The 23,546-nt window shown below is 40.5% G+C and overlaps 1 protein-coding gene across 1 annotated transcript in view; it reads right to left on the bottom strand.

Annotated features, from left to right (window-relative positions):
* The window catches only part of tiam2b (TIAM Rac1 associated GEF 2b), a 380,474-nt gene extending 363,887 nt beyond the window's left edge, over window positions 1–16,587 (bottom strand). The window contains 1 exon segment of the mRNA XM_072581048.1: window positions 16,401–16,587. The gene's annotated coding sequence lies outside the window, so the exon portion shown is untranslated.
* Window positions 16,588–23,546: the final 6,959 nt, after the last annotated feature.

Raw genomic sequence — 23,546 nt, 5'->3', positions numbered from 1 at the left:
AGAGCAAGGACAGTAAATTCTGGTCCCCTCAATACCCTCTGCATTGTGAGGAGGACTCCTTCCTGCAACTTCTCCCTCTGCAGTTTGTGTGGCAGCACTGGAGCTTGCTTTTTCTCAATGGCTTGATGATGCCTTCCTACAACCTGAACTCTGCACTGAATTTGCATGACTGTAAATATGTCAACAGCTCCTGTTGTGGCTGAAGCTGTTGCTGATCGGTACAATGATCCTACATGGGAAATATCAGAATCAAAACAATTTCTCACTGATTTGATTTTTGATCAGTCATACCAAGCAGAATGAAGCTTTATTACAGGCGGATTTACAAAGGAAGACCTCCAAGAAGCAGGACCATGTAATGCCTCAATATAGATTGTTGACTTTATGCAGATGCACAAGCCATATCATGGAGAAACATTTTGATGTTTACTGTAGTCAGAGTACACTTGTCCCAAGAAAACAAAAAAGTTAATATACTGTACTTAGTGTTAACAGATCAAAACAGCTCCAAGTCTTTGTCCAAATACGAGATCTTTGAAATGTTTGAGAACTAGCAATCACAGGTGATATTTAAACTCACTTAATAATTAGTTCTACAGCTAAGTTAAAGTTACAGCTCGTGGAATAAAGGAACAGTAGTAATGTGAATACAAAAATTGGCTGAGCGATAGGAAACACAATTAGTGGTCAATGAATGTTTTTCAGGCTGAAGGAAGATTTGTAGTGAAGTTCCCCACAGTATGGTTAAAAAGAATCCTTGCTTTCCCTGATATATATTAACGATCTAGATCTTGGTATGCAGGGGCCATTTGGATGGTTATAAAATGTGAGGACAGTGTAGAACTCCAAAAAGAGAACACATTCCTTTAAAACTGAATTTCCAATACTTACTGTGTAGCATGAGATTTTATTTAACTATTACACCAGTAACAAACTTTCCAAGTTTCTAGCATATTAAACAACAGGGAAGAATCACAAGAATCATTGAGGAGGTCATGATGCCCATTGAACAATTGTTAAGGATTCACATGTTATGTATTTATTTTCTAATAGGATAGTGTATTGTATCTCAGCTGCTGCTTAAAAACTTTTAATAAGGTTTTTGAAAATTGCTTACAATTGGTCAATTGTCTATGATGTGATCACAAGGCTCCAAAAATTAATTCCAGGTAAGTAGAAATGGGTGGATAGGTGCCAGATGGATTTCAATGCAGACAAATGTGAGGTGATGCATTTTGGTAGGAAGAACATTGAAAGAATAGGTCAATTCTAAAAGGGGTGCAAGAGCAGATGGACCTGGGGTGTATATATGGATAGATCATTGAAGGCAGTCAGACAGATGGACAGAGCAGTTAATAAAGCATATAGTTACTATGGTTTAAAAATCAAGATTTTATTACACTATCAGTTTTAGAGAAAGCTGCATATACACATTTAGCACGAGGGAGAATACAAGGGATGAAAATTCAGCAGTGATGAGTTCTTAAAAGGAAATGAGACATTAAAATAATTAAATTGTTGAAACCTAAGGATGGATTACCAACCCATCCATCCAGCTTATCTGGAAATACTTTAATTTAAGAGAGAAATATTAAATTTCACTGAAGATAAAGCGACTAATTTTAGAAACAACGAAGGATGGTAATTATCCTTCATTATAATGCAAACCCATTAGAATGGATCACAGTTAAAAGTGAGTACCTATAACCTCTAACAATACATAAACAGGGTGATCAACTAAGAGGCTATTAACATTGTGCTTTTTGTAACCCAAAACATGAACCGATTGACATTTCTGAATTGCTTAGCTACATCCTCCTGATCTCTTCACTCCATCTCCCCAAGCAGGATTACACAGCCCTCTGACAAGAATCAATTTTGAGCAATATTGGGATCTAAATTTTGCACAAGACATTTAACTGGAAATCTGAATTTGAGAAATTAACATAATACTGGACTCAAAAACTTTTCATTATTTTGCAACGTATTTGAATCCATAAAACAGCTTTCTACATTTTGTGCAACAAAATTTAAAAAAATGAGTTCTGAGAGAAACGGGAATGTAGAGCTCTGCTGGTTTAGTGCAAGGCCCAGAGTTAAAAGTGTCTTCAGGGACCATTGCAGGATGAGTACAATATTAAAAAGGAAGAGTTTGGTTGTTCTGCTAGTTAAATTGTTAATGGGATTACTATACAAACTAATTAGAATTAAAGTGGAACGGTTGGTTTCTCCTATCTTTTAGGCTTTGTTCTACGAATTCTTTTTAAAATGATTAATTTTTTACCCATCAGTTATCCACATCACATAGCTTTTCTGCCAACACATCTGTGACTCAACATAAAGTGTTTTTTAATCTTTGACTGGGCACCCTTTCTCCTGTGGAATGGATGAATTGAAATTTTCCACAGATTTTTCTAATTCCTCAGTCTGACCAGACTTAAATGATGCTGAAATCTAAACCAACTGAAACAAAATGTTGTACTGTGAAAAAAAATCCACTTGGGAAATGACTTTCCAACACTACCACGTGTGCAATTTGAAAAAGTGCAACCACTCTTTAGCCAAAACTCACTCACCTGACTGTTCCTACCACCCACAGAATGTCAACCTGCAGATTGTTTCAGAGAAAATCTCTGGGACACCCACACCAGCAAACCCCTCCGCCCAATGGCTGAACACTTCAGCTCCCCCTCCAACTCCATCAAGGACATGCAGGTCCTGGGCCTCCTCCATCACCAAACCCTAACCACCCAATGCCTGGAGGAAGAACGCCTCATCTTCCACCTTGGGACCCTGCAACCACACGAGATCAATGCAGATTTCCCCTCCGCATTCTACCCCCCCACCATACACACACCTCTCAGTCCCAAACCTACAACTTGGCACCACCCTCTTGACCTGTATCGTCTTTCCCATCTATCGACTCCACTCTCCAACCTATCACCTTTTCCCTCACCTTCATCTACTTACTGCATTCTCAGCTATCTCCCCCCCCAACCCCATCCCCCTCCCATTTATGTCTCAGTCCCGGTCCACAAGCTTCATTCTTGATGAAGGGATTATGCCCAAAACATCGATTCTCCTGCTTCTCGGATGCTGCCTGACCTGCTGTGCTTTTTCAGCACCACACTCAACTCTGATCTTCAGCATCTACAGTTCTCACTTTCTCCCTGTTCCTACCTCCTGGACAGTTCTCCAGAATCGGAATTTGTTTCTGAAATATCAAGTGACCTGTGCTGGAAAGTTTACTACCTAAATATGGATCTGGTCTAGCTCAACTATAATATTAAAGCATTTGTAAACAATTAGGCATGATACACACACTTAAAGAGGCTTTACTAAATTACCAAGGGACTGTTGGTGTCATAGCTGTGGAACCAAAGCACATAACTGTCAGCATGGAAGACAGCAGAATACTATGCAAGAGAATGGCATGGAAAAAGATAAACTTTGTTGAAATACATTATTCGGAGTTAGTTTGTACAGTAGCCACCCATAACCATAGATGACGGAGTGACTGTTATGAAATAAAATGGTCCAGTTTTCCTTTCCAGATATTGCAAAATACACTACAAAATTATAATTGTTTTCATATTCTTAATGCCACAGTAAAAAAAGTATCAGTTCAACACATCTTTTCTTTTCTCTAAAGCACCACAGCTTCTTACAGTGCAACAGGCATCTCAACAGCTGATCATTTTTGAATTGCAGTGACCTCAGAAACAATTTATAGCATTTTTGCACTCCAGATAAATACATCTTGCCATAACTCAAGTCAATTTAGCATATTTAACAAAAAGGGCTGCATTTTATATTAAATCAATACTGCCTTTAAATCTGAATACAATAAGAAAGAATCAGAAATTTTATTGAACCTATTTTTGAAGCTTTTACGCATTTCTCAAGTTGACTAACTATAGAAGATACTGCATCTTTAAAGAAGAAATTTCAATAATGGTTAAATGACATAAGAAGCGGTTAGCACTGCTGCCTCACAGCATCAGAGACCCGGGTTCAATTCCCACCTCAGGCAACTGACTGTGTGGAGTTTGCACATTCTCCCAGTGTCTGCGTGGGTTTCCTCCGGGTGCTCCGGTTTCCTCCCACAGTCCAAAAATGTGCAGGTTAGGTGAATTGGCCATGCTAAATTGCCCATAGTGTTAGGTGAAGGGGTAAATGCAGGGGAATGGGTCTGGGTGGGTTGCACTTCGGCGGGTTGGTGTGGACTTGTTGGGCCGAGGGGCCTGTTTCCACACTAAGTAATCTAATCTAAAAAAAACACATCAAGAAATTAAATATCCTCCAAATACAAGGATCTGACAAGCCTGGTAGTTGATAAATCATACATGAAAATGTCAATAATTCGAAGTGATGAGTTTTCATCCAATGACTCGATGCTTGCGTAAGAGTATAGACCAGGAGCCACTTGTTTTATTGTACGTCAGTTTGTAAACTTAGGCAGTTGGAACCAACAAATAATGCAATTATACAATCTTGCAGCACAAAGTAGGCCATTCTGCCCATTGTAACAATGCCAACTCTTTGAAAGAACTACCCAATTGGTTCTATTCTCCCCACTGTTTTCCCTTGGCCCTAACTTTCTCCCCTTAATATTTATCCAACTTCCCTTTGAATGTTGCAAATAACTCTGCCCTAGCAGTCTTACAGACAGTACTAAAACAGAGGGCCATCAACTTGTTCTTTCCAATAAATCATTAATTTAAGCCAAAAAGTGGAAATTCTAACAACAATACAAGTCTCTGAGATATGTCATTTGAATATTTTAAATTAATGAATTTAATTAACAGGTGCCAATCTTCATTCACTGATAACATTATCACTTCAGATCACAAGAGCATGGGATCATGCCCTACTCCAGAGATCTGACAAAAATCTAGCGTGGTCTTGGAGCAATAGAAAGCAGGGATCTGAGCTGCAGCTGGAGGAGAACTGTGGCAGCAGAAAGCAGAAGAGACAGCCCTAGATAAAGATTAGTCCTTAACTGCAGGAAAGTGAAACTGCCCTCGGCCCAAAAGACAGCTCTCACATTTGATGGCTAATGGCAAAGTGAATCAGAGGGTCACTGAACCTCAAGTGAAGAGACATTGAGAGGGTGGGCTTTTATGGTGACTTCAGCCAATATGGGAACCGGACCCACAATGGAGAGCTGGCAGTGACATAACTGGCAATAGAACTACAAGTGCCATCACAAGTAAGAGAAAAAAGCCATGGTATTTTTGTCTTCAGTTTGGACATTGGGTTAACCCAAAATTTACTTTGTGATCTGATAAGTTTATTTTGGCAGGTTTTAAAATGTAGTCAAGTGTGAACATATTTTTGACTCAAGTATTTTTTGAATAGAATCCCCACAGGGCGGAAACAGACCATTCAATCCAACTATCCACATCAACTCTCCAAATAGCATCCAACCTAGAGCCATACCCCTGTGATTCTGTATTTCCCATGGCTAACCCAATTAACCTAGACATTCCTGAACCTTACAGGTAATTAGTATGGCCAATCCACCCAACTGACACCTTTGGACTATGGGAAGAAATCAGAGCACCAATCAGAAACTCACACAGACAAGGGGAGTACATGCAAACTCCACAGACAGTTACCCAAGGCTGGAATCAAACCTGGGTCCCTGACACTGTGAGGCAGTGCTAACTACAGAGCCACCGTGCTACTCTTCCAGATCAGTTCACATGATAATTAAATTAAGCAAATCTTTGTAGGTCACCCAGTCCCATCAAATACACATCATTCACCACATGGATACTCCAGAACACCACTTCGCCAAGAAAACCACATATAAAGCAAACGTCAGCTGAAGGACTATAAACTATTGTTTTGATGCTTCACTAGCAGCTAGCAACACTGATGAATCTGCAAGGTTGTAAACTATGTTGATAGCTTACCTCAGGAGATGACCATAGAGATATGTCATGTCAGGAGAGGAGTCATAGAGATGCACAGCATGGAAACAGACCCTTCAGTCCAACTCGTCCATGCTGACCAGATACCCTAACCTAATCTAGTCCCATTTGCCAGCATTTGGACCATATCCCCCTTAACCCTTCCTGTTCATATACTCATCCAGATGCCTTTTAAATGCTGCAATTGTACCAGCCTCCACCATTTCCTCTGACAGCTCATTCCATACGTATCACCCTGTGTGAAAAAGTTGCCCCTTAGCTCCTTTTTATCTTTCCCCTCTCATCCTAAACCTACGCCGTCTAGTTCTACACCCTCCCACCCCATGGAAAAGACCTTTTTATGTATTCTATCAATGCCTGTGATTTTATAAACCTCTATAAGGTCACCCCATAGCCTTCAATGCTCCAGGTAAAACAGCTTCAGCCTATTCAGCCTCTCCCTAGAGGTCAAATCCTCCAACAATGGCAACATCCTTCTAAGTCTTTTCTGAACCCTTTCAAATTTCATAACATCTTTCTGATACTAATGAGACCAGAACTGTACGCAATATTCTAAAAGTGGCATCATGACCTCCCAACTCATTTACCCAATGCTCTGACCAATTAAAGGAAAGCATACCAAACGCTGCCTTCACGATCTTATTTACCTGCGACTCCACTTTCAAGGAACTATGAACCTGTACTCCAAGGTCTCTTTGTTCAGCAACACTCCCCAGGATTTTACCATTAAGTGTAAGTCCTGTTCAGATTGCTTTCCCAAAATGCAGCACCTCTCATTCATGTAAATTAAACTCCATCTGCTTCTCCTCAGCCCATTGGCTCATCTGATCAAGATCCTGCTGTAATCTGAGGTAACATCCTTCACTGTCCACTGCATATCCAATTCTAGTGTCATCTGCAAGCTTACTAGCAATACCTCTTATGCTGACACCCAAATTATTTACATAAATGATGAAAAGTAGTGGACCCAGCATTGATCCTTGTGGCACACCACGGGTTACGGGCCTCCAGTCAGAAAACCAACCCTCCATCCTCTCTGTCTTCTACCTTCAGGCCAGCTCCTGTATCCAAATGGCTAGTTGTCCCTGTATTCCATGAGAGCTAACCTTGCTAGCCAGTCTTCCATGGAGAACCTTGTCAAACACCTTATTCAAGTCCATACAGATCACTTCCACTGCTCGGACCTCATCAATCCACTTTGTTACTTGATTTCCCACACACAAATCCATGTTGACTATCCCTAATCAGTCCTTGCCTTTCCAAATACATGCACAGGATTCCCTCCAACAACTTCTCCACCACAGACATCAGGTTCATTGGTCTATAGTTCCCTGGCTTGGCCTTACCACCCTTCTTAAATAGTGGCTCCACATTAGACAACCTGCAGTCTTCCAGCACCTCACCTGTGACTATTGATGATATAAATATCTCAGCAAGGGGCCCAGCAGTCACTTCACTTGCTTCTCAGAGTTCTGGGATACACCTGATCAGGTCCTGGGAATTTACCCACCTTTGTGTGTTTTAAGACATTCAGCACCACCTCCCCTAATATGGACATTTTTCAAGATGTCACCATAGATTTCCCACATTCTATATCTTCCATGCCCTTCTCCACAGTAAATATGGATGCAAAATATTTTTTTAGTATCTTCCCCCATCTCCTGTGGCTCCACACACAGGGCCTTATTCCCTCCTTCGTTACCCTTTTGTCCTTAATGTTTTTGTAAAATCCCTTTGGATTCTCCTTAACCCTATTTGCCAAAGCTATCTCATGCCACCTTTTCCTATAGCTTAAATTTTTTCTGGCAGAGGAAATAGATGACCATTTGACAGTCACTACATCCCAAAGTATTCCACAAAGATTCCAGATTTGCCCTGGCAATGCCAGAAGGAGGAATCACTGGAATGAGACTTCCTCCTTTGGAGGCAGAAAGAGAATTCTTCAAATATGAGGGAAGCACCTATCATCAAATCACTCAAATGTTACAACACAGTGAAATAGGGAGATGTGAACCCAAGCAATGACTATTGTTGGTGTATTTTAAACAACCATAACATACTGGAAGGTAAATATGCACAGTGGGATTATTGTTTCTTTAGTCGAGATGATTAGCTTTTTTCTTTGTTTCATGGAAGGCAAATATTGCTGACCAGGCCAGCATTTGTTGCCTATGCCCAGCTGCCTTCGAGCTGTGTCCTGCTAGCCCATTATACATGGCGCATGAGTCATCGGATTGCGGTGAATCTGGAGTTACATGTAGACTAGATCATGGGAAGATGACATGTGGCCTTCTCTAAAGGGGATTAGGAAACCACGTGTTTTTTTTAAAAAGAAAAGCAAATGAGTTTCCATGGCTATTATTGACTGAGATACTTTCAATGCAGATATGGTAATATTACAGACATTTAATTCACGTTTCCAGACCATTAGGCTGAATACTAGGGATGTAACCACTGTGCTGCCATTCTCATTTGATAAAAGCAGTTGTCTAAGTTTTGTCCTTATTGCTTTTTAAAGTTTGTTACATAATCAAAATTAAATTTCGTTATGCAATTCCTTTAAGTTGGTTATTGGAAATTCAAATTTACACTGAGTCAGTCACATAATGCAAGGCTAAAGTCATAATGAGGCCAAACTAGATAAGGATAACTGAGTCCTTCCCTGAATTATTCAATCAGCTGGAATTTTATAATAATTTCAAATATTACAACAAGATAGTTCATTTTTTTCCATATGGCAGAATAATTGTGCAAATGATTTAACAATTGATTTTTTTTTTCCCTGGTGCCCACACTAAAATTATCCCATTCACTATATTCATTTTCACAATTTGCCATGGTACATTCTGAACTCAAAAGTCAATAATCCAGAACCAAAGCCATTGCACAATTATTCTGCCACATGAAAGAAGGATGAACTATCTTGTCATAATATTTGAAATAGTACAAAGTGTATCTATAAAGAGTTGCATTCCATCAGTCCAACATTAATAATAATAATCATCATAATCATCCAAAATATAACAAGACAATAGGCTCAAAAACAGGGAAGAAATCACCATCGCTTTAACATGGTCAAACTTCAAATTGATTTCAATTAAATGCTTTAACTCATTTAAATCAATGGTTAAAATACATATCAATGTCTGACCATTTTGTTAGCTTTCAATAGTTGTCACAAATGATTATACATTGGCTTATTATTTTGTGTTAATAACACTTAGCTTTTGCTATTGATCCCTTGCAAAGTCAATTCTTGCAGCTTCAGTGTGGAACCAGATCCTTCAGCCCAACAAGTCCACACTGACCATCTGAAGAGTAACCCAACCAGACCCATTCCCCTACCCGATATTTACCGCTAACTAATGCGCCTAACCTACATAACTCTGAGCTCAAAAACTGCATGAATTCATGTAAAACTCTGTTATCTCACTTTTTAAGTTTAGAATCAATCTAAACATCATGGCATAGACAGAGAACACAGGGGGGCAACACCTTCAACATATTGTCTTGCTATCACCATTGTTAACAGCTAACCCGAGAATGCAACTTTCTTAAAAAAAGGTTTTATGATTTACACATGAAAGAAGTAATACTATCACGGTATTCTAACAGATGAAAGGCTTAACAGACAATCAATTTTTCAATGTATAATTTCAGGTACATCACACTAAAGTTTTGCTCTAAATTCTGTGTGTTAGGATTGAGCCCACCACTACCACCTAATGAAGGAGCGACACTCCGAAAGCTAGTGTGCTTCCAATTAAACCTGTTGGACTATAACCTGGTGTTGTGTGATTTTTAACTTTGTACACCCCAGTCCAACACCGGCATCTCCAAATCATACATATCCCTGAACACTATGGGCAATTTAGCCTAGCCAATTTACCTGACCTGCACATCTTTGGATTGTGGGAGGAAACTGAAGCACCTGAAGGAAACCCACACAGACACAGGGAGAATGTGCAAAGATGGCAGAGGTTGGAATCGAACCCTGGTTCCTGACACTATGAGGCAGCAGTGCTAACTACTGAGCCACCATGCCATCCCGACGTTTGAGGTTAAATATTATTCAGTATGATGTTTCTGTTTTAAAAATATGTTTTTCATCATGCAGCATTTCCTAGGGTGGAATAACCAATAATCATCTCTTGTTCAAAAACTGAATTATGGTTTGCTATTTTACTGAAGCTAAAAGTGTGTTTAGAACATAGGAATTGTGGTTGCACATTCCTGCCCAACTGTTTTATGCCAACTCAATGTAGCATGAGCACGGGAAGAGAAACTATAAAGAAATCCGACACAAGCTATTGTCAGGTTGCCCTAAACAGCAAGTAAGTTAAATGTGTTTAATATTTAAGGGTGAAATCCATTAAGCATACACGGTATTGCTGTTAATAGCTAGATGTTTTTGAAGGTTGTTCAAATCAGGAATACAGGAATCAAAAAATTCTGCTGATTCATTACAGATTAATAATTACTTTAATTCTAAGCAAAGTCAGAACTATTGTAGCTTACATGGTCTCAACAGTAACCACTCCATAAACAAAGGATGTACATAAATAGTAATTGCATTGTGGATGGATCGCCAAATGCTTTAGATTGGTTAAAATCACATTGGCTGAGACATCAAGTCCATTAATGTCAACTTATTTACAACTTATTTACACAAGTGTATGAGCCCAACAGCTGGATGGAAGGAATTCAGCTGAAGAAAAATACTTCCCCAGAGAGGAGAGCTGAAGGAGCATGATAAAGAGAATGAACTGGCAGCAATGAATTCGGTCTTCAACCCCATGGAATACTAGCCTTTTGGATACAAAATTGGCTAGAAGGTAGGAGACAGAGGTTGACATTGGAGGATTGCTTTTCATACTGGAGGCCTCTAACCAGCAGTGTGCAGCAAGGATCGTGCTGGATCCATTGCTTTTTGTCATTTATGTAATGAATCTGGATCTGAATACAGGAAGTGGTGTCGTGAACAGTGAAGAAAGTTACCTCAATACAGCAGGACGTTGATCAGATGGACCGTTGGACCAAGGACTGACAGGTGGAGTTTTATGTAGATAAATGCAAGGTGCTCTGCTTTGGAAAGGCAAATGTTGGCAGGACTTTTACAATGAATGATAAGTTCCTGAGGAGTTTTGCCAAACAAAGAGACCTTGGAGTGTAGGTTCACAGTTTCCTTGAAAATGGAGGTAGACAGGGTAGGTCTGACAAAGCTGCTACTTTAACATGGGTAGGTTCACCTTGGTTTTTCTCAGAGAGGTTGTAAACGACACAAGTTCCAAGTCGTCTGAGTTATGCATGGATTTTAGGGCTAATTTGTTTACAGCTAACAGATAATGCCTCAGTCAGAAGACCTCCAAGTTGAAAACAAAACACTTGTATAATGAAATGAGATTGGCCACTTGTCACAGATCAGCTATTCTTTGGTTTGTGTGTGTGTGTGCGCGCATGTGTGTATGTGTGCGCGTGCGCGTGTGTAAAGGCTGCTGGACCCTCTCTCCGATTTCATTCCTGTAAGAACTTATGTTTCATTTATCCTTTTGCGCCAAGGAGTGTTTATGGGGACTGTTATTTTAGAATTTTAGAAAGTATTTTAGAACAGGATCATTAAGTTGGGATAATCTGTTGGGTTTTCAGTTAGGAAAGTTATTTGATATTCTGTTTTCTGTTCTTTGCTGTTGATATTCTTGTGAAAAGCAGTTTGGGACTTTGAACACGATTGCAGTAGGTTGACCCGCGTCCTGTACTTTCTCTGTGTCCATGTTTCTCAGCAGAGACTGATCAGGTGGCAATCTACACCATCTTCAGTGTCTCATTGGAGACACAGGATTCATCTTGGGCATTTAGCCACCACACACATTTTTTAACCTTCAATCCAGAAATGTCAGGCTGCTTATATTTCCCCACGTCATGTGGAAAATCTCAAACTGAATGTACGTCCTAGCATTTTTTGCTGAGTGAGTCATAGAGATGTACAACACAGAAATAGACCCTTTGGTCCAAATTGTCCGTGCTGATCAGATATCTTAAATTAACCTAGTCCCATTTGTCAGCACTTGGCCCCTACCCCTCTAAACCCTTCCTATTCATATACCCAGCCAGATGCTTTCTAAACATTGCAATTGTACCAGCCTCCTTCACTTCCTCTGGCAGCTCATTCCATACATGTATTAGCCTCTGAATGAAAATTCATTCAGTAAGCTTATAAATAAATTGTTTTATTTAAAACTAAGTAGTCTGACCAGCTGATTCTCTCCTGGGATATCCACTGTACACTTGTTAAAAATCAAGTATCAAAGTTAGGGTCTGGGCTACCTTCTTGAAATGTTTTGAGGGGTCTGGCCTGGTCCATAACATAGAGAAGGCAGTGTTTAGTACACTTTGCTTTATTGGTCAGTGCATTATTGAGTATAGGAGTTGGGAGGTCATGTTGTGGCTGTACACTTTTGGAATACTTCATTTAATTCTGATCTCCCTGCTTTAGGAAAGTTGTTGTGAAACTTGAAAGGGTTCAGAAAAGATTTATAAAGATGTTACTAGGGTTGGAAGGTTTGAGCTATAGGGAGAAGCTGAATAGGTTGGAGCTATTTGCTCTGGAGAGTCAGAGGCTGAGGGGTGACCTTATAAAATCATGAGGAATATGGATAAATAGACAAGGACATTTCTCTCAGGGCAAGGGAGTCCAAAACTAGAGGGCATAGGTTTAAGGTGAGAGGGGAAAGATTGAAAAAGGATCTAAGGGGCAATATTTTCACTCAGAGGGAGATACATGTACGGAATGAGCTGCCAGAGGATGTGGGGGAGGCTGGTACAATTGCAACGTTTAGAAAATATCTGGCTGGGTATATGATTAGGAAGGGTTTAAAGGGATAGGGGCCAAGTACTGACAATTGGGACTAGATTAAATTTAAGATATCTGGTCAGCAAGAACAAGTTGGACCAAAGGGTCTATTTCTGTATTGTACATCTCTATGACTCACTCCGCAAAAAAGTGCTAGGACATACATGAGGTGGGGCTGGTGGAAATATAAGCGGCCTGATGTTTCTTGATTGAAGGTTAAAAAGAGTGTGTGGTGGCTAAACACCCAAGATAAATCCTGTGTCTCCAATGAGACACTGAAGATGGTGTAAATTGCCACCTGATCGGTCTCTGCTGAGAAACATGGACACAGAGAGAGTACAGGACGCGGGTCAACCTACTGCAATCGTGTTCAAAGTCCCAAACTGCTTTTCATAAGAAAATCAACAGCAATATTATCCCTCACACAAAGAAAATATCAACAAAACAGGTTTACTGCAAACCTATGTCATTCCACTTTACCTAAATAAACATCCAAACTAAATCTGATTAGATCAATTATAGTGGAAAATTCAGATCTGCTCACATTAAATTACAAAACAGTTCAAACAAAGAGCTTTGGGTGATTTTGTGCATGAAATACAAAAAGTTAGCTTGCAGGAACCACAACTAATAAAGGCAAATGGAAATTTGGTCTTTCTTGCTAGGGGATTGGAGTTTAAAAATAAGTCACATTCTATCTGTACAGGTGTTGGTGAGGACGCACCTAGAGTACTGTGTACAGTTTTCATTTCATATTTAATTATGTCATTGGAGCTAGATCAAAAAAATCCACTAGGTTATTCTTGGTATGAAGAGGATGACTTATCAAGAAAAGGCAAGCCTTTATTATTAGAGCTCAGAAAAAAAAATGAAGAATGATCTTATTGAAACTTACAAGATTCTGAGGGGCTTTGGCAGGGTAGATGTTGAGAAGATGCCTCAACTAGTGGGATAATCTTATATTTGGGTACATAGCTACAGAATAAGGGAACACATCAAAAACTGAGATGTAAAGGAATTCCTTCCCCCAGAGAGTACAGCATGTCTGAAAGGCTCTATTTCAGATAGCAGTGGAGGTTCAATCACAAATTATTTAAAGAGAGGTACACAGAATTTTGAAATATCAGGGACTAGAGGGTTATGATGACATGGCAATTAACCAGAGCTGAAGGCTGGGGCAGATCTACCAAGATTGAATGACGGGCAGTCCCGAGGAGCCAAATGTCCTGCTCCTGTATCTCAAGTTCTTTTGTTCATTCTTGAATCTCATGCAGGATAGTGCTCCAGACAAGCGTTCAGCACCTTTGCCTAAACAGTATTTTATGACAAGCATGAACAACTCTGATGCTATACCCCCCTCCCCAACATATATCTCAAACATTTTCCAGCAAGGCAATCATCCACTGGCAACTGGAAATCCTTGCCAGGTCATCATTTTCCCTAGGCTACAAAATTCTGATTGAACCATATGATGTACCATACACAACTCTGGGCACTGTCTCCAAAGGTGTGGCCTTGGAAGGAATGCTGCAAAAATTCATTATGATATTACTACAATACCAGATTATGAAAAGATTTGAAAAATGATTTCACAGGATACAGGTATCACAGACTAGGCCTGTAGCCATTCTAATTGCCCCTGAAATGATGGTGAGCTGCCTTCTTGAACCACTGCAGTCCACATGCTATGGGTACACCCACAGTGCAGTTAGAAGAGTTCCCCAGGATTTTGATCCAGTGGCAGTGAAGGAACGGAGTTATAATTCAAAGTCATAATATTGTGTGGCTTGCAGGAAGAGTATCATGTGTTGTTCACATCCATCTGCTGACCTTGTGCTTCTAATGGTTAGAGGACTTTGACTTGGGAGGTGCTGTTCAAGCTGTTTTAGCAAGTCGCTGCACTGCATCTTGTAAATCATAGAATAGAATCCCTACAGTGTGGGAACAACTTCACACTGACCCTCCAAAGAGTAACCCATGCAGACCCATTCCACTACCCTATTATCCTATATTTAATCCAGACTAATGCATCTAACCTACACATCCCTGAACACTATGGGCAATTTAGCATGACCAATTCACCTAACCTGCATATCTTTGGATTGTGGAAGGAAACCAGAGCACCCGGAGGAAACTCAAGATAACACGGGGAGAATGTGCAAATTCCACACAGTCGCCAGAGGTTGGAATCGAACCTGGATCCCTGGCGCTGAGAGGCAGCAGTGCTAATCATAGCCACTGTGCCATCCTGTGGCATAACACTGCTGCCTCAAAAATGGGAGAAGAGCTTTCCATCTGCAACTTTCTACTGAGAATGCTTTGTTGGCTCGCTTTGGTTCTAGTTTTTCAAAATAAAGTCCTGTACCACTTGGATCGCTGCCAAAGAAAAAAAATATTGAAATGGTTCAAGTATTTGAACTGCTTCAAGTCTCATTTCAGCACAGGCACTTCGCAGACCAGAATTCCAACAAAATAACAATGTTGTGGATTGCTACAACTAGGAAGGATGTATCTGAAAAAGATACTTGACGCATGTTTTATTTTAAACTAAAGATATATTCACGAAGAACATTTAAAATTCAGACTACCACTTTTTAAAAGTATCTAAAGCTATTTACTGGTTAAATCTTTCCAACGCTATTCAATACAATAATGTAGACCTAATTGGAATAATGTGTGCTGCTATACTGCCACGTTATTCTCGGAGTAGGAATTTCCTCTGGGCACGTACCATGCAGTTAACTCTGTTATTACAATACTGCCTTTGCCTCCAGTTTGTCCAATATTCTCCATTCCCGCACAATCCAAAAATATTCACAACAGATCCTTTTCAGGAGAGTTTCCTTTACGTATTTTTTCGTTCCACATATTCACAACACAGACAGGAAAGGTGGTTTGGGAGTGGAGAAGGAGAGCGTGACAGGTTGGCAAAAAATAGATTTGGGTATTCCAACCATCATAACAAGTAGCATAAAGTAATCTTACAAAAATAAGCTACAGTGTTGATTGGAAACCGTTTTCCATCTTGGAAGCGCCACCTTCAAATTCAGACGTTTTTTTTTCAAAAAACGAGCATCTTTACATCACCCCATTAATTTGTAACGGCATAATCATAGATCTGAAAATACTGGTTTCTAAGGAGTGCCTCCCATCCCCCACACGGTGAAACCAAAGCCATCGCTCCTTCCTCAGGTAACACCACAGATTTCCGCTACTTTCACTTCTAACTATCCCCGCAGAAACTCCCAAGAGTTGACGCAGTTCTTGTTGTCATTAAACGCCATACTTTCTAATTGAGTGGTCGCTTCAGTACGGCCGGGGGGAGGGGGTGGGGGGTCTAGTTCTCACATCCACCTCAGAAACCCTCCCCATACAACACAAAGCGGCTCCAGCTGGAGCTCAGGTCTATTCACGCCCTTTCCTAATTAGATTATCTCAACTGAAGCCAGTAATTCCCATACTATCTTTAACACAACTCCTTCTCAAGAAGTTTGGGAAAACACACCCAAAGGAACAGGGAAGTCGGTGTCAAGCTTGCACCGTGATCCCAGGGTAGCACAAAGGCAGCTTTCGATAGAAGGAAAGTCGAGTGAGCCCGATGTCAAACTTACCACAACTGCTGAAAGAAACTTGCCACTGATCGACTTTCAGGAATGAAAAGCTCCAAACCCCGTCCTTCTCCTCCCACCCCTTTCATACAACGATGAAGTACACGCGCCTCGTCCAACAAGAGTCACTGGCCCATGATAAAAGTCAGACAGTCACAGCTCGACTCCTCACACTCGCCAAAACTCTTCGGCAATGCGGACCCTGCACGCGAGTGCACGCCCACACGTTCATTGGTGGTGACCCACTGTCAGTCAACCGGATCCGCCACTCCCATTCACTCATGGTCCCCGACTCACGCCCCTGTTGCAATGAACGTCACAGGCTGGGAGCTGCTGCACAGTTCTCGCTGGAAGTCAGTATTCCTCAATTATTCAACTTCTTGGATACAAAGGTTCAGATTTGTTGTTCTTCGGCATATTGTGCGAAAACTGTCTGAATCAAACAAACTAAATGCTATTTCCCACTAATTTGTCTTGTTTTTTTGTGGCATGAATTCCTGCTGTGCTTGATCCCAACCCCATTTGCACATGCTTTTGTCTTTTTTGTTTATGCAGTGTTTCATTGATGACCATTTATCATCTTGTTTTTAGCAATTTTCAGGTCATTTAACCAATTAAGTATATGTACCTTTCCCAATGCTTCCTCCGGGTTTTTTTTCCGTATTTAGCATTCATTCCGCATCGATTCACTCTGTATTTTCAACATTCATATATAAATTTCTCAGACATTATTTCAGATTTGGCCCCCATATCCTCTTACTCACAGCGTCCTCCCTTACTTTCACCATCATCAGATCACGATGGCTGCTACGAAAAGTCTGCACCAAACCTGGTCATTTTCTGTCTTGGCTATTAAAACGTTCTCCAAGACTACACTTGATTTCAGCCTTAGCCCACACAAACTCTGTTACTTGCACCAAGTCCTCGGACTAAATACATTTGTTCCTGGTCCCCTAATACCTTAAGTTTCAAATTCTTCAATGCCTCAGTGCTGTTCTCTGTAACTCCCACACTCCAAATTTTCTGCACTTTCGACCCCAACCTGGTCCTGTTCACTAATTTGGAAGCTGCGTCTTCAGGTACTTGGGCTTTGTGTTCAGGAATTCCTGCTTTCAAGATCCACTGCTTTATTTAATATTTCAGATTTCTAGCATCTATGATATTTTGCTTTTGTTTAGTTTTTCTCTTTTCATTAAGAACCACTCTTGATTAATGTCATAATTATTAATCTCAAATTTTAGAATGATTGTGGATAACTGAATGGAAGTAAAATATCAAGTGGTTTGGCCAGTGGATTAGACATGGTGGGGATGTAGGAACAGGATTAGGCCATTTAGCCCATGGAGCCTGATCACTGCTGACGAAACACTGCAATATCTTTTACCCACAGTATAACCCATTCTGCCACTGGTAATCGGAAATCATAGAGATGTATAGCATGGAAACAGACCCTTCGGTCTGACCAGATATCCCAACCCAATCTAGTCCTACCTGCCAGCACCCGGCCCATATCCCTCCAAACCCTTCCTATTCATATTCTAGACTAGAGTGGTGCTGGAAAAGCACAGCAGTTCAGGCAGCATCCGAGGAGCAGTAAAATTGACGTTTCAGGCAAAAGCCCTTCATCAGGCTTTTCCAGCACCACTCTAATCTAGAATCTGGTTTCCAGCATCTGCAGTCCTTGTTTTCACTTTCCTATTCATATATCCTTCCAAATGCCTTTTAAATGTTGCAATTGTACCAGCCTCCACCACTTCCTCTGGCAGCTCATTCCATACACGTACCACACTCTGTGTGAAAAAGTTGCCCTATAGGTCTCTTTTACATCTTTTCCCCTCTCACCCTAAACCTATGCCCTCTAGTTCTGGCCTCCCCAACCCCAGGGAAAAGACTTAGTCTATTTACCCTATCCATGCCCCTCATAATTTTGTAAACCTCTATAAGGTCACCCCTCAGCCTCCGACACTCCAGGGAAAACAGCCCCAGCCTGTTCAGCCTCTCCCTATAGCTCAAATCCTCTAACCCTGGCAACATCCTTGTAAATCTTTTCTGAACCCTCTCAAGTTTCACAACATCTTTCCGATAGGAAGGAGACCAGAATTGCACGCAATATTCCAACAGTGGCCTAACCAATATCCTGTACAGCCGCAATCTATCCAACTCTAAACATATCCAAAGACTGAACTTCTGCAGTTTTCTGGGGGAGAGAATTCCAAATGTTCGCAAACCTCTGAATACAAAAAAATCTTCACCTCTGTCCTAAATGGTATCCCTATTGTTATTAAACTGTACTTCCTTGTTTTAGACTACTGGCTTCTATCCCGCTTATCCTCTTAAGTATTTTGTAGTTTCAATAAGATCACCCTGGAGTATACAAGCCCAATTTTCTAAATCTTTCTTGCCATTCCAGAACGTCTTATAAACCTTCATTGCACTTCACTATGGCAATAATATCGTAAAGAGTCATAGACATTTCGTAGCATGGAAAGAGGCCCTTCAGTCGAGTCATCAAATATGTATTTATTGTAATCCCATTTTCCAGCACATGGTGCACAGTCGTGTATGCTGTATCATTTCAGGCATTCATCTGAATAGTTCTTGAATATCTTGTCAGTTCTCACCTTTATCACCCTTTTAAGCAGTGAGTTCCAAATACCCATGCTCCTCTGTGTGAACAAAATGTGTCCTCAATCCCCTCACCTTCCTGCTCCTTTCTTTATAACTGTGCCCCTGGTTACTGACTCCTCTACCAAGCTTATCCCTACCTAGCCTGGTTTATGCCCTCTCAGTATCCTGTAAGTTTCAATCAGCTCAATCCCTCATCCTTCTAAACACCAGCGAGTACAGACCCAGCGTCTTCAACAGTGCCTCATATGACAACAGTGCCTTCATTCCCAGTATCATTCTTGTAAACCTCCTCCGATACTCCTCCAACAACAGCACATCATTCTTTAGATATGGGCTCAAAACTGCTCGCAATATTCCAAATGCAGTCTGACCAGAGCCTTATACAGCCTCAGTAGTACATCTGTCTTGAAATGAATACCAGCATTTGGAACACTGTGCAATTCTAGTTGTTCTTCTCTCAAAAGGATATAATTAAACTTGAGAGGGTACAGAAAAGATTTACAAAGATGTTACTGGGACTGAAGGGTTTGAGTTCTAGTGAGAGGCTGAATAAGCTGGGGCTTTTTTCCATGGAGTGTTGGAGGCTGAGGGATGACCTAATTGAGGTTTAAAAAAATTATGAGGGGCATGGATAGGTTAAATAGCCAAGCTGTTTGCTAGGGTGGGGAAGCTCAAAACTAGACTGCATAGCTTTAAGGTGAGAGGGGAAAGATTTAAGTAGCACCTGAAGGGGTAACTTTTTCATGTGGTGTGTGTATGGAATGAACTGCCAGAGGAGGTGGTGGGCACTGGTACAATTACAGCATTTAAAAGCCATTTGGATGGGTATACAAATTGGAAAGGTTTAGAAGGATATGGACCAATTGCTGGCAAATGGGACTAGGTCAGGTTGGGATGTCTGGTGGGCATAGACAAGTTGGACTGAAGAATCTGTTTCCCTGCTGTATAAATCAATTGTCTTTACCTTCCTAACCGCCAGTTGAATCTACATGTTAACTTTAAGAGAATCATGAACTAGAACTCCCAAGTCGCTTTGCATTTCAGATTTCTGAAGCCTTTTTCCATTTAGAGAGTCTACACCTCTGTTCTTCCTGCCAAAATGTAATAATTCACACTTTGCCATATTGTATTCCATCTGCCACTTCTTTGCCCACTCTCCTGAGTCCTTTTGTCGCCTTCCTCTGTCCCCAATGCTACCTATCCCTCCATCTATCTTTGTGTCATCTACAACTTAGCAACACTGCCCTCAGTCCCTCATCCAGATCATTAATATATGACACAAATAGTTATGCATCCAACCCTGACCCCTGCAAAACTTCACTGCAGCTCCCACACTGATTGCCATCCTGAAAAAAAAAACCTTCATCCCTGTCAGGGATAACTCTCTGCCAGGCAGCCACCCTTATATCCATGCCAGTACCTTGTCCCAAACAGCATGCACTCGTATTTAGCAGCTTCCTGCACGCAGCTTGTCAAAGACCTTCTGGAAATCCGAACAGATTACATCCACAGGCTCTCCTTTGTCTAAACTGCTCATTAACACCTCAAAGAATTCTAAAAGATTGTCAGGCATGAACTCCCCTCAATGAAGCTGTATTGACTTTGCCCTATGTTACCATTTCCAAGTACTCTGCAATCTCATCCATAACAAGGGACTCTAAAATCTTAATGACTGAGGTCAGGCCAAGCTGCCTGTAGTTTCCTGTCTTCTGCCTTTCTCCCTTCTTAAACAAGGGTATTACATTAGCCATTTTATAGTCCTCTAGGTCCTCCTTGACTCCAGTGATTCCTGAAACATCACCATCAGTGCTTCTAAAATCTCAGCTATCTCCTTCAGAACTCTGGGGTTTAGTCCATTTTTTTGGTCATTTAATCACCTTCAGATTTTTCAATTTCCCCAGCACCTTCTCCTTAGTGATGGCCGCTTCATTCACTTCTGCCCCCTAGCTTTCTTGAATTCTGGTATCTTGCTGGTGTCTTCCAATATGAAAACTGATGCTAAGTACCTATTCAGTTCCTCTGCTATTTCTTTGTTCCCCATTACTCTTCTCCACCCTCATTTTCCAGCAGTGCAATGTCTGCTTTGACCTCTCACTTACCTTTAGAATATCTAAAGTAACTCTTGCAATCTTCATTTATATTACTAGCCAGGTTACTCTCATATTTCATGTTCTCCCCCCTTGCTGCTTTTGTAGTTATCTTCTGTTGTTTTTAAAGGCTGCGCAAAATTCCAGTCATGGTCTTCTTTCCTTTGTGGTTCCTCAACTTCACCCACACAGATTCTATGCTTTCTGACACTAAGTCATTTCTTGCTATCAATTTAATATGATTTCTTACGAACAAGGCAACCATGTGCAGTCTGCCCATCTGCCTGTCTTTTCGATAGGTCGTGTATCTTTAGATATTTAGTTCCCAGTCCTGATCTCCTTGCAGCCATCTCTCTTTGATACTCACATTACACCGGCCAATTTCAATCTGCGCTGCAAACTCAATTTATCTTGTTTTGTATGCTGCATGAATTTAAGCCCAACACCTTCACTCTTGCATTGACTGCCCCTCTCCTCATAGTAGTTCCCTTATCTGCTGTGCCTAGATTCCAGACCGTTACATGTTCTGGAAATTTTAACCTCTGCTGAGTCATCCCCACCCCTTTTCATAATTTTCCATGCATATTCCCCCAATATTCCTCCTGAAACTTACTACCCACGTGGCTGTATTGAATTCACTTTACTCGTTCAACTAATTAATAGTAGTCATGATTTGGAGATGCCGGTGTTGGACTGGGGCGTACTAAGTTAAAAATCACACAACACCAGGTTATAGTCCAACAGATTTCATTGGAAGCTTCAAATTAAACCTGTTGGACTATAACCTGGTGTTGTGTGATTTTAAACAAATTTATATATTGTAAACAATTATTTCTCCAGTTAAAAATTCCTTTGTCATTAATAAGTGAAAAGATTTACATTTTTAGTGATTTTCTCATCAGTAGACAACTAAAAATTAAAGTCACAAGATTCTTTTTATCGATTATTCATTACGGAGATAATTGTTCTCACAATTTTTATAAATTGTGGATTTTAACCCAGAAACACAACATTAGCCTTCAATTTATCAACTAGTTGACTTGGAATTGTTTATTGTTTCCTGCTGCCATTGGTTACTATACGTACCCGTATATACTCGAGCAGTAGTCGAATTTTTTAACTCGTTTTTAAGGTTAAATTTATGGTGTTGACTACTACATGGATACCAGTTTTGAGGGGCTGAAACTCATGCCCGTCGATATTCATACCATATCATTAGCAAAAACCCAATTCATCTCTCAACAAATAAGGAACAGAAACACAACGAATTACGGCAATTCTGAAAACCTGGAGAGGAGAGTGATAGCTGGAAGACCCGGAGTGGTGGTGGACGAATGGCACACTGACTCATCCATGTTGATCTGATATCTGTGAAGAACTAGGGTCACTTTGACACAAGACATTTCGAACTTTTGGCCAAAAATAGGGAGTTGGCTTTAACATGAGATCGACTATTATCGAGTACATACGGTAAATAAATCAAAGTACTGTTGGAAATCTGAAACAATCACAGGAAAAGCTGAAAAACTCAGCTGATCGGGCAGCATCTGTGCATTGAAATAAAGTTAACGTTCTGTTCTGAAGAAGGTAAAATCCAACTCAAAACTTTAATTACCGCCCAATCTCTTCAGCTTCCCAGTTTTTATGTGTTTGTTATTGGTTTCTACTCTACCAGGTTACAAAATAAGTTACCAACATTTTCAGTTAATTTGCTTAAACTGCACATTTATTTCATTATTGTGTTCCATCCTCTCTTTGATAGATGCCCCTGTGATTTCTCTTCAACTTTTAAGCACATTGTCAGTGTCTGTGTGTTCCTTAGTAGTTAGAAATCAAACTGTAAGCTTAGAAAAGCAAAGAAACAACTGAAAGTTCACTATAAAGTTTGTGGCCTGGGAATTTTAAGTCACTTTTAATTTTGAATCAATTGCTAAAAGATGTTACAAACAATCAATATTCATTTAACTGAGGTTTTCATCCATTTCTCTCAAGCACAACAAGAACATCAAAAATAGATTAACTAACTTCCATATATATGACATTAATGAAAACCCTGGATTGATAACCCTCACAGATCTGGATTTCATGATGGATCTAAATTGAATATCCATTGTAATGTATTGTTAAAGAAATGTAAACTGTGCATGGGGGCAAGTAGTAGTTAAAATTATCAAGGAAGAAATTATTTAAAACAAAATCAAGGCTGCAAGATTGTCAATTGAGTTTCCCATCTAACTGAGGGATAATTATAGGGAAGGCATTGTCTTGTGGTATTATCACTAGACTTTCAGCATTCCACAGAGACCGTTCCCTCAGTGACTCCCTTGTTAGGTTCTTGCGCCCCAACAACCCACCCTCCACTCCCGGCACCTTCCCCTGCCACCGCAAGAGGTGTAAAACCTGCAACCACACCTTTCCCCCTCACCTCCATCCA

The sequence above is a fragment of the Chiloscyllium punctatum genome, chromosome 11 (assembly GCF_047496795.1).
Source record: "Chiloscyllium punctatum isolate Juve2018m chromosome 11, sChiPun1.3, whole genome shotgun sequence".
Lineage (NCBI taxonomy): Eukaryota > Metazoa > Chordata > Chondrichthyes > Orectolobiformes > Hemiscylliidae > Chiloscyllium > Chiloscyllium punctatum.
This window is presented reverse-complemented; position numbering and strand designations above follow the sequence as displayed.